The 15,777-nt window shown below is 39.5% G+C and overlaps 1 protein-coding gene across 15 annotated transcripts in view; it reads right to left on the bottom strand.

Annotated features, from left to right (window-relative positions):
• The window catches only part of LOC110464274 (nephrin-like), a 376,492-nt gene that overhangs the window by 107,453 nt on the left and 253,262 nt on the right, over nucleotides 1-15,777 (bottom strand). The window contains exon 1 of one of the 15 annotated variants that reach the window (XM_021519397.1): nucleotides 6,614-6,695. The exons of 13 other annotated variants lie outside the window; for them this stretch is intronic. The gene's annotated coding sequence lies outside the window, so the exon portion shown is untranslated. Of the gene's footprint in view, nucleotides 1-6,162; nucleotides 6,417-6,613; nucleotides 6,696-15,777 lie in introns of those variants that run through there. One more of the 15 variants, XM_021519398.1, reaches the window with a different exon arrangement.

Below are 15,777 nucleotides of genomic sequence, written 5' to 3'. Positions count from 1 at the left end.
CTGTCACCTAGACTTACTCAAGCCTGATGATATTTGGACAAGGTATCCGAAAAGTGATGAATCATTTAATATAACGTTAATAAATTACGAGAGCGTGCTGTAAAACTGACCTTGACCTTTATACAGAGAGTATGACCTTGACATTTACTTAAGGGTGTGTGACCTGAACATGTGATCAAGGGCGTATGACCTTGACATTTGAATCAGTTGTTTAACCTTGACATTTACAACACGACTCAGATTCACTCTTCGAAACTTGTAAATAAAATATGTGATTTTCCGATTTTATCCAGTTTTAATAAACAACTGTTATATATGACTTTCAAAGAAATAAATTTCAAATCTGAAAACTACATTTAACAGCTCTAAGAAGAACTAATATGGTATGACAGGTTGAGAGCAATCTTTCCCAGGGATCATGACAAGGGGCGAGGGAGGATTTACTGCCAACAATAAGACCAGCCCGACAATGGAACATAAATAACGAACGTCTAATGACATGGTGGGTATTCCGTGGCTATAATTTTTATGTCTTTGAAATTTAAATTTGAGTAACTAGCCGCTAGCAATATATTTCAACAAACTTTGATAAATCAAGTTAAATGTGATGGATTCTTTAACAACTGATAAGACAATTTAAATCTGATAAATACTGAAGTGATTTCCATCATTTCAAGTAGCTCTTGGTTGGAGTGGCATCTCCTTCAAGTCAGCAATGTTTTCACACCCTTCAATTCTGGCTCACATCTTGTCCATATGCCCGACATATATCAGTATAATGTTTAACGTGTCAAATTATCTACCCTGTCAGTTTCAATGTCCATTCACAGAGCTCATAAATACCGGGTCAGGGTTAGCATATCTCAGGACTTCTTTAAATCCTCAGATCAATCTATAAGATAGAAGACATATGTCTTTTGATTTTCAACCAAGTACTTAAAACATGCCAAGTGCTTCCTGTAAAGATGTGGTCGTTTTAACGAGGAGTGACCAATACATCTTAATGATGTGGTCAGACAGCAAAGCAATCTAAAACCACAACTGCTAATTGTGCTGGTTTCTTTATCTCAGTGAGCCAAACAATTTAAAAACTCAAATACATATAAAAATTGTATTTGCTTTTCTATTTTTCCTGTTTAATAATCTTATGTCTGTTGACTTGAATAACTTCAAAATTTATAGTCAAAATCTTCACCATTTCTAAAATAATTGATTTACCATATTTAAATGTCTAAATAAATAAAGAAATATTAGTTTCATACAGAATATGTCAAAATTAAGCAACTAGACAGATTGTTCATTTAATCAAACTTCAGGTTTGCTCCAAATCTCAAAATCACTTGAAGGTTTTCATGGCATATAATGACATTAGCTATTGTAAATTCGAATGTATATTTTACTGATTGCGTAAATCAAGATGTACTCAAAAAACACATGGCGGGCTTATCTGCAAATGGTATTACCATGTTTGTTGGTGCATTAAGTATAGAGGAGACTATTACTTATAAAGTGTGCTGACCAGATATAAAGTTTGATAAAAGTCTGTTAAGTCATTCACCCCTTAAGTCACACTTGAACCTTACCAAATGAAAGACTGGGCAAGACCAGTTTAGTTATGTAGGAATGAGTTAAAAACTGAAATCATTCCAGAGATGACACGAAGTAAAGGGATTTGAGACAAATGCTCCCTATAAGATGGCAGGGGCATAATATAAATGCAGACATTTTTCATTTTTTAGAAGTACTTAAACATAGGCAGTCCATCTTACCAACTTTGGTAAATTTATTAGAGGGTAGCACCAATTTGTAGAAGTGGAGAAGTCGGAGGAAGAGAGTTGGCTGGAGAAATGGATCCCATCAATTTACCTTACAAATCACATCAGTGATGCAATACTTCAGAGCCCTACCCAGACCTAGTGGTCAGTCTATCACATCTAAAGGTCAGCAACACCTCATCAATAGTCTGACCGGTCCTGTAGGGAATCGCCTACTGTTCCAGCATCCGTAACAGCAACCTAAACTGAATACCACACACCTTCCGCAGGACATATACCGCCGCCTTGTGTGATGTGAGAGACTGAGAATCTGAGAGAACTGGTAATATCTCAAGTACTGTTGTCTCACAATTGCAGAAACAGTAACAGCATCCTACACCAAATAACCCACACCCTACACTAGATGTACAATAACTTCTAAATGTGATGTGAGAGGCAGAGAATCTGAGAGACTTGGTAATATCCCAATGTGATTTGAGAGGCTGAGAATCTGAGAGAACTGTTAGTATCCTGATGTGATTTGAGAGGCTGATAATCTGAGAGAACTGTTAGTATCCCGATGTGATTTGAGAGGCTGATAATCTGAGAGAACTGTTAGTATCCCAATGTGATTTGAGAGGCTGAGAATCTCAGAGACTTGGTAATATCCCAATGTGATTTGAGAGGCTGAGAATCTGAGAGACTTGGTAATATCCAAATGTGATTTGAGAGGCTGAGAATCTGAGAGCCTTGGTAATATCCCAATGTGATTTGAGAGGCGGAGAATCTGAGAGAACTGTTAGTATCCCGATGTGATTTGAGAGGCTGATAATCTGAGAGAACTGTTAGTATCCCGATGTGATTTGAGAGGGTGAGAATCTGAGAGAACTGTTAGTATCCCGATGTATTGCTGTCGCAGAACAACAGAAACATTTAGATAATCTGAGAGAACTGTTAGTATCCCAATGTGATTTGAGAGGCGGAGAATCTGAGAGAACTGTTAGTATCCCGATGTGATTTGAGAGGCTGATAATCTGAGAGAACTGTTAGTATCCCGATGTGATTTGAGAGGGTGAGAATCTGAGAGAACTGTTAGTATCCCGATGTGATTTGAGAGGCTGATAATCTGAGAGAACTGTTAGTATCCCGATGTGATTTGAGAGGCTGAGAATCTGAGAGACTTGGGAATATCCCAATGTGATTTGAGAGGCTGAGAATCTGAGAGAAGTGTTAGTATCCCGATGTATTGCTGTCGCAGAACAACAGAAACATTCTGAGAGAACTGTTAGTATCCTGATGTGATTTGAGAGGCTGATAATCTGAGAGAACTGTTAGTATCCCGATGTGATTTGAGAGGCTGATAATCTGAGAGAACTGTTAGTATCCCGATGTGATTTGAGCGGCTGAGAATCTGAGAGAACTGTTAGTATCCTGATGTGATTTGAGAGGCTGATAATCTGAGAGAACTGTTAGTATCCCAATGTGATTTGAGAGGCGGAGAATCTGAGAGAACTGTTAGTATCCCGATGTGATTTGAGAGGCTGATAATCTGAGAGAACTGTTAGTATCCCGATGTGATTTGAGAGGCTGAGAATCTGAGAGACTTGGTAATATCCAAATGTGATTTGAGAGGCTGAGAATCTGAGAGCCTTGGTAATATCCCAATGTGATTTGAGAGGCGGAGAATCTGAGAGAACTGTTAGTATCCCGATGTGATTTGAGAGGCTGAGAATCTGAGAGAGCTGTTAGTATCCCAATGTGATTTGAGAGGCTGAGAATCTGAGTGAACTATTAGTATCCCAATGTGATTTGAGACGCTGAGAATCTGAGAGAACTGTTAGTATCCCGATGTGATTTGAGAGGGTGAGAATCTGAGAGAACTGTTAGTATCCCGATGTGATTTGAGAGGCTGAGAATCTGAGAGAAGTGTTAGTATCCCGATGTATTGCTGTCGCAGAACAACAGAAACATTCTGAGAGAACTGTTAGTATCCTGATGTGATTTGAGAGGCTGATAATCTGAGAGAACTGTTAGTATCCCGATGTGATTTGAGAGGCTGATAATCTGAGAGAACTGTTAGTATCCCGATGTGATTTGAGAGGCTGAGAATCTGAGAGAACTGTTAGTATCCCGATGTATTGCTGTCGCAGAACAACAGAAACATTTATAACATCTTACACCAAATATCTCTTTACCATGTACACCCTCTACTGGGCTTTACCATGTATACCCTCTACTGGGCTTTACCATGTACACCCTCCACTGGGCTTTACCATGTACCCCCTCCACTGGGCTTTACCATCTACACCCTCCACTGGGCTTTACCATGTCCCCCCTCCACTGGGCTTTCCCATGTACGCCCTCCTCTGGGCTTACCATGTACACCCTCCACTGCGCTTACCCAGTACACCCTCCACTGGGCTTTACCATTTTCACCCTCCACTGGGCTTTACCATGTATACCCTCCACTGGGCTTTAACATGTACCCCCTCCACTGGGCTTACCATGTACACCCTCTACTGGGCTTACCATGTATACCCTCCACTGGGCTTTAACATGTACACCCTCCACTGGGCTTACCATGTACACCCTCCACTGGGCTTCACCTTGTCAGCCTGCTTGGAGAGGCTGAGAATCCAAAAGATATCCGAAAGTGCTGTTGTCCTTCTATTACAGAAGCTGTTACAACATCCTACATCACACTGTCAAGTCTTACCAGTACAGTCCTTACACAGACTGGCCACTATGGGGTAAGTTACTATGTGATCAGTGGGACAGGATCAGCAGGAGATTACAGGTCAATGATGACATAACATCAGCTATGATAAACAATACTAAGATGGTACCTCCTAGCTGCCCCTCCCCTACTGGTGGTACCTCCTCGGTGACACACCTCACCCATCAAAAGCAAACAAGAGGGTCTAAAACTTTTACTGAAACCATGCATTCAAATGTATTTTTAAAGATATTTGTTTGTTATTGACATCTATCATTACAAACAATTTTCTTCCCTTACATTTACTGTGTCCCCGCCACAGAAACAGTCTCCCCTCCCTTCCATATATTACACATTTAAATGCCCCCCTCCCCACCCCCTATCTATAATTTCTAGTCCCCCCTCCCCCTCTCTCATCAACATCAAGTGTCCACAAAGACCTGGGCCCATGATCTATAATGAAATCAGGAGAATAAATTAAAACTTGTTTGTACTGGACACATGTCCACTCATACATCAGTGGTCAGCTGATCTTACTGGTCAAGAGTTATTCAGTCAATTAATATCTACCATGTGCTGTTCCTCACACCTAATTAGCATATCTTATCAGCTATTAGGGAATTCCTCTCTGCACCTGACTTTGGCAAACATATGTTCTCATAGACAGGCCAAGGTGGGGGAAATGGAAATGGGGAGCAGACTTTAATATTGTCTTAACATTGATACAATATTTTGGAGGAAAATTGATAAACTTATCTTTTCATAATTACAATTCAACAGACCAACTAACCAGAACTTTCCCTATTTAGGAGGGAGACTCGCAATTTTGGATCCTTAATTTTTGTTTTTTTAACCAGTAAATTTTAAACTTCCTATTTTCTAAGACTAATAATTTTGTTGTTAAGGACAACTAAAAATATGTATGGATGTGCCATTTTTGAAATATTTTAAACTAGAAAATTAATGCTTTTTTGTATGCTTGTTTTAAGTATAAAAGAGCAGCTTACTGTCAGAGTTGGTCAGTGGTACCTAACATAATAACGTGATGCTGTTATAATGATGACATCAATAATTTTGCCATGGCATTCATAGCATACATGAATGCCATCTGAATATAGTAAAGAGTTATATTGTGGTACTGCCGTACAGTGGTAGATATACATATAGAGCTAACTGTAAACACACAAACCCACCCACCCACAGTTAGACATCTCCACTTTTTACCCCACCCACCCACAGTTAGACATCTCCACTTTTTACCCCACCCACCCACAGTTAGACATCTCCACTTTTTACCCCACCCACCCACAGTTAGACATCTCCACTTTTTACCCCACCCACCCACAGTTAGACATCTCCACTTTTTACCCCACCCACCCACAGTTAGACATCTCCACTTTTTACCCCACCCACCCACAGTTAGACATCTCCACTTTTTACCCCACCCACCCACAGTTAGACATCTCCACTTTTTACCCCACCCACCCACAGTTAGGTATCTCCACTTTTTACCCCACCCACCCACAGTTAGGTATCTCCACTTTTTACCCCACCCACCTACAGTTAGACATCTCCACTTTTTACCCCACCCACAGTTAGACATCTCCACTTTTTACCCCAGCCACTCACAGTTAGGTATCTCCACTTTTCACCCCAGCCACACTTAAGTTCAGAGATAAGTCCCTATCTTACCTGTTAGGTCGTAAATCCATCCATTCATAGTTTTTAAAACAGAAATAAAAACGTTCTGTATCTTTTACATATCCTTCCAATTTCAAAGACAGACTCTGTAATCCCAGTATCTCTGGAGCATCTGTACATGTTTTACCCCTAAAGGCCGACACACAATTTCGCTATCTTCCATCTGTAGAGATAGCACATTTCACTCAGGTAAATCCTTTCCTAATGCTAACGAGATATTCCCGACAAACATCACAGGTGCTACAGTACCTTCAGCTCAGCTACGTAATTAAGAGCTGGTTGTAACACCTAGGAGAGATAACTGGTACTAAGATTCTATTATTGGATAACTCTTACCTGTAATCTTCAATAATTGGATCATTTTTACCTGTAATCAGAGATTATAGGGTCATTTGTACCTATAATCAGTGACATCCAGGTGTAACAGTCCCGCCGGTCTTACCTGTGGACATCTACCTGTTGACGACTTGTCCCACCTGTTATTACTGATGCGTTGATTTAGACGGTGTGGCCGTAAGGCCATTTACACACTCTATAATTGAATTAAATTCTCAACAAGATTCTCCACTGTGTGGGCTCAATGTGCTGACAGTCTACCCTCTATACTGCTGGGACTAACCACTTTAGCTACATCCTGTTAACGAAAGTGTAGCCTAACTGAAACTCTGCTGCAAACATATCACAGTAAATTGGGGTCTTTTTTACCTGTACAACCTCTACCTACCTGTAATCATCGGTGATGTAGAGCTGACATTTACTGAAGAACATACACCCTTTAAAATACACTTGGAGGAAAATACAAGTTTAAGTTTGCATCAAAATGTGGAGCCGACTGTTCCCAATACATCTGTAGTTAAAAGAGAGTAACAAGCAGTTATCAAACCTTTTCAGGAATAATTCATCGTATCAGACAATACTCATTCTTATATGTCAGCAAGTGCTTCAAAGTTTAATTCCTGGATAAGACCATTGTAAAATATTCAATTAATCAGAAATTTGTTCCTATCACCTTTTTATGTATTAAGTATCGTCCAATTCAAACAATACACGCCAAGTAAGTTTTTCAGGACTTATACAGAGAAAAAGTAGCTTGAGAATTTTTGACGTGTGAAAAACACACTGACAAAATAACAGCGTACCTGGTCATATCCTGTAGAGTTAGATTAAGAATCGTCCCACAGTATCGGCAGATAAACAAACACTTGGGTTATCTATGTAGGACCCTCAACGACCCTTAGTCGCTTCAAACCATTCACAGGACCCTTAAGTCAACAGACACAGAAAATCACAGGGAACTGCTACTTCACATAACGAGTAGAGCAAATCGTGCTCAGATTAAGTATTGAAAACCAAACATTAAACATGTGAAAAATGCAATGGATTTAAAACTAGCATTGAATCAAGGGCATTGTAGGGAAATCTCATCAAATACGAGTGCAATTGACATAGAGCTGATATGTATGTACAGAGAAATTAACATGGATTTTTATATATCTGCAAAGAATATGGGAGTTCTATGAAGTTCATACATCTGTAAGGATCATGAGAATTCTGTTGAATATATATATAAATATACGTGTAGCAGAACTGGACTGGCTCGATCATAGCAACCAAGTAGCTCAATAGGTAAAGCGTCAGTCGAGTTTGGGATGTCCCAGGTTCAAACCCTGGTCTGGCCGTTGCATTTCTCTTTCTCCTGTTACAAAATTGGCGAGCTTGCAAACCTTGTTTCAAACAAAAGGTAAACACTTAGAAAGGGGATATCTGAACCCGAGTTGTAAGTAGTGTTGTGTTCGGGGGGGAAGACGTAGAAAAAGAAGTGAGGAATGTAGCGGAACTGGACTGGGTTGATCGTTGGCGACCAGGGATTCGTAGAGTGTCCATGTCGAGCTGGGAGGGTCCCTGTTCAAACCCAAGTCTGGCTGTTGTATTTCTCTTTCTCCTGTTACAACTGTATGAATCATGAAAATTCTCCAAGTTGATATATCTGTGCAGATCTTTCTAAACATTTTCTTCAGGTTGGTAAGTATGGATAATGAGAAGTTCTTTTTACACAATTTTATTGGTTGTGTAAAAAGAACTTCTCATAATCTGTACAGATCACAAGAATTTTATCAAGTTTCCAATTAGCTGATGCTACTGTCTGTCAACACTAATCAGTTCCCCACTCATTGTAACACACCAGTTCATTACAACTAGGGTTCACCTCTTACTTGTACTTTTACAGGAAACACCAGTAGTATATATCCTTACATTCACACCAAAACAACTTCCACTTGTAGCACCCATTATTCTGCAAAGTTAATGAAGAACTCCATTTTCGTAATAATGAAAGTGCAACTTGCATAATTAGGTCAAAGTATCTGGTGAATTTCCACACCTGCTTAACTAATGTTCAGCACTACTTTTCACCTAGCGTTCTCCGTACAAGAGTCTGAATGAAAAGTCACGCTGAAAAGTCATCATCATCATCAATTATAGCAGTATGTAACTTACTGCCTTATGTCTTGAGTTATGGCCCTTGATGGAACTCTCCTCTGATGGAAGTTGACACAGGAAGCTGTTATGAAAATGTACTCTATAAAGCTTTAAGACAAATTAATCACTGACATCCAATATTGTCACTGACGTCCAAAGTTGTCACTGACGTCCACTATTGTCACTGACGTCCAAAGTTGTCACTGACGTCCAAAGTTGTCCACCTGCTGTGTAAGGGGTGACAGGCTCTGAGTACATAAGTTACGCCTTCTCAATAGTTCCTTGTGAAAATTGAAAATCGATTATACCTCCTCCCCCAGTCACTTGAAATAATGGTGTATCCATCAGTCAGACTTCCTCCCCGGTCATTTGTGACTACAAGGAGAATTCCATCAGTTGGACCTCCTCCCCCTCTTTCTCGTATCCTTAGTCACTCTTGGCAACATGGCGGATCACATGACTAATATGACAGCAATAGCTATCCCTTTTTCAGACACAATGAGGGAATTTAAGATTTTTCTTTTTTCTTTTTATAAGTTTAATGCCTTCTATTTTAAAAGATTGATAAAAACAAATGACATTTGTAGTTAGATTATTCCCTTCCCTATAGAATAAGAACTGCTAACAAACATCTCAATTGCTTGAATTTGTGTCAGAAAAAATCTTCAATGCCAAATCAAAAGACTTAACGCCATCAAAAGGATATCATTGATAATAATAAATGTCAAATATGATTAAACTGGAATGATCCAGAGAAGTGAACATTCTTAAATAATGAATCACAGATGTACAACCATGCTATATTACTGGTGTAAGTGCAGTGCTTCTGCTAATCCTCCAAATAAGATCAATTTATAAGGCAGCATGTGATCACCTCGCCAAAAAAGGCTCAGCTCGACAGCATTCTATTGTTATTACCCGTACCCGCACAGAAACAAACATGGCTCCGAGTGCCAAAAAATTAAACACCCTCCACAAAACACAACACTTACATCGTAGCTTCAAGCCTATCTATTGTCTATCCTGTGTTAATGATTTTCCACAGGCAAAAAAATTAAAGTATAGAAACTGTTTGAATGTAGTGCATGTTTTGTAGCTAAAAACGGCATCAGATCTATCGTACAGGTCTGTAATACCAGAGGGAGACTGAGAAACAGCATCAGATCTATTGTACATGTCTGTGATACCAGAGGGAGACAGAGAAACGGCATCAGATCTATCGTACAGGTCTGTAATACCAGAGGGAGACTGAGAAACGGCATCAGATCTATCGTACAGGTCTGTGATACCAGAGGGAGACTGAGAAACGGCATCAGATCTATCATACAGGTCTGTAATACCAGAGGGAGACTGAGAAACAGCATCAGATCTATCATACAGGTCTGTAATACCAGAGGGAGACTGAGAAACAGCATCAGATCTATTGTACAGGTCTATCATACCAGAGGGAGACAGAGAAACAGCATCAGATCTATTGTACATGTCTGTGATGCCAGAGGGAGACAGAGAAACGGCATCAGATCTATCGTACAGGGCTGTAATACAGCATCAGATCTATCGTACCGGTCTGTGATACCAGAGGGAGACTGAAAAACAGCATCAGATCTATCATACAGGTCTGTAGTACAGCATCAGATCTATCGTACCGGTCTGTGATACCAGAGGGAGACTGAGAAACGGCATCAGATGTATCATACAGGTCTGTGACACCAGAGGGAGACAGAGAAACAGCATCAGATCTATTGTACATGTCTGTGATACCAGAGGGAGACTGAGAAATGGCATCAGATCTATCGTACAGGTCTGTAATACATCATCAGATCTATCGTACCGGTCTGTGATAGCAGAGGGAGACTGAGAAACGTCATCAGATCTATCATACAGGTCTGTAATACAGCATCAGATCTATCGGACCGGTCTGTGATACAAGACGGAGACTCAGAAACGGCATCAGATCTATCGTACAGGTCTGTAATACAGCATCAGATCTATCGTACCGGTCTGTGATATCAGAGGGAGACTGAGAAACGGCATCAGATGTATCATACAGGTCTGTGATACCAGAGGGAGACAGAGAAAGGGCCTCAGACCTATTGTACAGGTCTGTAATACAGCATCAGATCTATCGCACAGGTCTGTGATACCAGAGGGAGACTGAGAAACGGCATCAGATCTATCTTACAGGTCTGTAATTCAGCATCAGATCTATCGTACCGGTCTGTGATACCAGAAGGAGACTGAGAAACGGCATCAGATCTTTCGTACAGGTCTGTAATACGGCATCAGATCTATCGTACCGGTCTGTGATACCAGAAGGAGACTGAGAAACGGCATCAGATCTATCTTACAGGGCTGTAATACAGCATCAGATCTATCGTACTGGTCTGAGTACCAGAGGGAGACTGAGAAACGGCCTCAGATCTATCTTACAGGTCTGTAATTCAGCATCAGATCTATCGTACCGGTCTGTGATACCAGAAGGAGACTGAGAAACGGCATCAGATCTATCATACAGGTCTGGAATACGACATTAGATCTATCGTACCGGTCTGTGATACCAGAAGGAGACTGAGAAACGGCATCAGATCTTTCGTACAGGTCTGTAATACGGCATCAGCTCTATCGTACCGGTCTGTGATACAAGAGGAAGACTGAGAAACGGCATCAGATCTATCATACAGGTCTGGAATACGACATTAGATCTATCGTACCGGTCTGTGATACAAGAGGGAGCCTGAGAAACGACATCAGATCTATCGTACAGGTCTGTAATAAAGCATCAGATCTATCGTACAGGTCTGTAATACAGCATCAGATCTATCGTACTGGTCTGTGTACCAGAGGGAGACTGAGAAACGGCATCAGATCTATCTTACAGGTCTGTAATACAGCATCAGATCTATCGTACCGGTCTGTGATACCAGAGGGAGATCATATTTGACTTAAAATGTGACCTTTCCCTTATAAGCAACCCCTATTATTTTTCTAGTCTGAGCACCCCATCTCTTCAACATAATTTAAGGACATAGAAAAAAGTGTTTGATATGTTTTTTTGAGAATGCTAAGAAGGTTCTGTAATCATTGTAATTTTACCAAATAGCTAAGTAGCCAAGGTGTTTCTTAGATACAATCCAGCAGGCATGTTATAGGTGATTCTGTTGTACTGGACCTGGAACAGGTACTGGAGGAGACAGATGTCCTGTAGGGTTTCGGAGCTGGAAACGGTGACATGCTGTCATTGTAACAAGGAATGATACAAACAGGAAGTTGTTGTCACCACAGAGACATGCTTCCATGGCGACACGGAAGGATATGAACAGTAGGTTGTGTCCAATCACTGCCACGTAACACAGCAGTATACGACCGGTGAGCTGTGGCTACACCAACCCACGATTTCTATGAAGACACCTATCTGACAGACATGCTAAAATCAATGTATTACAGGTCCATGTGAGGAGCACACTAACCAATACCTATCTGTCTCTATCTATCACACCAGTGGGCCATATGTACTCCCCAATTCCTCAACCTAGCCCTACTTCCATGTCAAAGTGATCGTGCTAAAATAGCAGTTTCATGTTGAGTTCCTGAAGTTGTAGCGTGCACAATCATGTATGGCATCAAAATAGATGTCAGAAGGTTTGACAATATCAACTTTATCAAAGTTATGAGAAATATTTTAGTATTTAGGGTTTTGGCAGAAGCTTACATTACATCATCATGTGAGTGTGTCTCTCCTGCTCGGGAGTAAACTTACCAGTCCTTTAGATGCGATTTATCACCCTCCCCTGTAAACTTACGAGTCCTTTAGATGCGATTTATCACCCTCCCCTGTCACAATGTATACCAGTATAACTCGGGTATACCCTGTTTTATATAGTGATTTACGATCCACTCAAATTCTCAGAAGAGTTTCAAAAGTACAAAATGTCATGAAAGAAACCGTTTCTATGGTAACAAACCCATAAGCATGAGGTATCACATGACTTAAGCAAAATAATGGAAAACATCACCACAGAGACAAATATTGTACCCATAACTACAAGTCTCCGACACGACACCATTTCAACAATACTTGGTGTGATTTGAAATCCAGGGCCCAAAATCACAAAACCAATTCCTCATGCTCAAGCATGCATTCTGTGCTCAAATCAGCTTTCTTGTAACTGGTTGTAAATGGTGTCGAACGATCAAAAAGTCAAATGTAAACATTGAAAAAAAAAATCTGCTTTTAGTCTCATCATTTTGTCCCCAAAACCATTGAAAAAACAAGATTTTTTTTATTACTATATAAATGAAACAAGAAATTAGGCTTGAGCATGAGAACGCTTTCATGAATACCGGCCCTGGTCTGCTTCCATATTACGCCAGGTCAACCTTGAGTTTCCATCCCGGAGTCTAGTCTATTTCATTTTTAGGTTGAGGAACTTTTCATCCTTGCTTCATATAAATATTTCGTCCTGAAGTATTGACATCATATCATCCGCAACACAAATTCGCTTCATTTGAAGATTTCATCCTCGACTAAGGTTTGCTTTGTTAAGTCGACACTGTATCATCCTTGACTCAGGAATACTTTGTAAAGTCGCCACTGTATCATCCTTGACTCAGGTTTGCTTTGTAAAGTCGACACTGTATCATCCTTGACCNCCCTGGTCTGCTTCCATATTACGCCAGGTCAACCTTGAGTTTCCATCCCGGAGTCTAGTCTATTTCATTTTTAGGTTGAGGAACTTTTCATCCTTGCTTCATATAAATATTTCGTCCTGAAGTATTGACATCATATCATCCGCAACACAAATTCGCTTCATTTGAAGATTTCATCCTCGACTAAGGTTTGCTTTGTTAAGTCGACACTGTATCATCCTTGACTCAGGAATACTTTGTAAAGTCGCCACTGTATCATCCTTGACTCAGGTTTGCTTTGTAAAGTCGCCACTGTATCATCCTTGACACAAGATTGCTCCACATAAGGTAAATGAACTGCACTGCCATCCTTGACTTGATGTCCTCCATGTGACAATATTTTCAAAGATATCAAAGTAGAAAAATTGTACACGAGACCAATATTATGAAGACCACAGAAGGAATCCATTCAAATTTCTGATGGTTCCATTTATTTTATTTTTTAAATATTCAAAAAGATTACTTACGAAAACACGTAAAACCCTTGTTTTCCTTGTACTTCCACCTCTTTAGAGGTTCATCAGGGGATATGTATAGAGGTATACATACAGATATGCTCATCCTCTTATCTTACCTTAGATGCTTGACTTACAAATGAAATTCTAATAATTTTTCTTTAATATTCAAAATATGCTTAGATGACAGTACTGCACAGTATTTATGTGTGTGTCCAGGATGTTCAACACTGGCTGTGAATGTAAGATAGACGTGTTTTCTATGTAAACAACTCTAATGGCCAATAATCTCAAACCATGTAGCCTCATCCCCCTCCCCCACCCCCAGTACACATTCACACCGTCCCCTAATCTACAATTTCTCCCTCTCCTCTTCTCCTAAACCAATACTAACAGAAAAATGTGTTTGTAAAAGTTCCAATAAAAACATTGCCCAGCTATTATGAGAAGGGTGTGTGTCCCCTGAATATTGACAGTTAGGTGACAATTACATGAAGTCCCCCCCTGTGTGCTGTTACAGCAGAATGTTAAAAGTCTCCGGAGAATTATTGCCATTTGAAGGTAAAAAGAGTTTTACAGGAAACAGTGATGGCTATGTTGAGAGGTCAATCCATGTTTTTATTAACCCTGTTAAACTGATACCTCAAATCCCTGTGTGAGCTGTACAATTTCACAGTGATTAACTACTGCAGCAAAATAGTCAATAGTCTATAGCAACATTTAACACTATTGACTGTCAATTTTGAAATGAGTGAAATTAGTTTTGTTATTTACATCATTATTTTTTTATTTTTTTATTTTTTTATTTTTTTTCCCCCAAAATATAAGTAGGAAGGAACATGACACATTTTTTCAATTGTACTAAATATTTTTTCATTTTTTTTTCAAAACAATATTCTTAATGTTTGTAAGTATTATCGATCCATTACAATTCTATCGACTACAATTCTATCGTCAGTTCTTTAAGATGATAACAAAGATTCCAGGTCCAACTTAATGGTTTATTTTAAGATTCCTTAAGTTCCACAGAATCCAGTATTGAGTTAGAACTTTATCCCAATGTACTCTTCACAAGGTTAACATCTAAATTATTTTTAACTCGGATTAAGAACTTTTAAATCCTGTTATCTCTTTATAGAGTGGTATACCGGTTTTAACAGTAATATTTCATCTTTTCCAATTATTCCAATCTCTAAAACCCTTTTTAGCTATTATAGTGTGTAATTACAAAAAACGTCCTACCTATAAGCGCATTCTGAATATATCTGGTCCGTTCGCTCAAAAGTACACTTCCATTTGTAAACACCTTGACCTACATAAATAACTAGTGAAGGTTTACGAAAAAAACTCCTAAAATCAAATTAACGTTTTTTTTCCTTTCTCCGTAATTTTCAATTTATTTACAGAATCCTGCCTCTGAGTGTGCACTTGCAAACCTTGAGATAACATTCCGCGGGGTGCTGACAGACATCAACAAAGGTCACAGGTCGCGCTCCCGGGACTAGTACTCCGAGGATAGCTCAATCTAACTTCCAGGTCCGGAGTTCAGTAATAATCAACCGACTACCAGGTGATATTGAGGCAAAGGTAGAGGAATCTAAATGGAGTTTCTCATAAAGTACGCTAATAAAGGATAGAAGAATAAAGGATGTACATTGTAAAGTAAGTATAATTAGGGCAGAGGAAGTTAAGCACAGTGTCATTAAATAAAATCTGTCTAGACAAAAACAAAACTCCAACAATTACATTGATCCAATCAACTTAACTACAGCAATACCTGTCTAAACTGAGTCACCAGTGAAAAATAATACCATTCATAATTGATAAGTTTCCAGATTACAGAGTTTCAGGTTTACAAAGGTATACAGGTATCCAGATTACACAGGTTTACCTTACATAGAAATGTATACAGAGGGACACAGTTGGAGGTCTGGTTTATACAGGTATCCAGATTACACAGGTTTAGTTTACATAGAAATGTATACAG

Source organism: Mizuhopecten yessoensis, unplaced genomic scaffold (genome assembly GCF_002113885.1).
Source record: "Mizuhopecten yessoensis strain PY_sf001 unplaced genomic scaffold, ASM211388v2 scaffold10979, whole genome shotgun sequence".
Taxonomy (NCBI): domain Eukaryota; kingdom Metazoa; phylum Mollusca; class Bivalvia; order Pectinida; family Pectinidae; genus Mizuhopecten; species Mizuhopecten yessoensis.
Note: the sequence above shows the minus strand (reverse complement) of the source record. Positions and strands in the feature narration are given on the sequence as shown.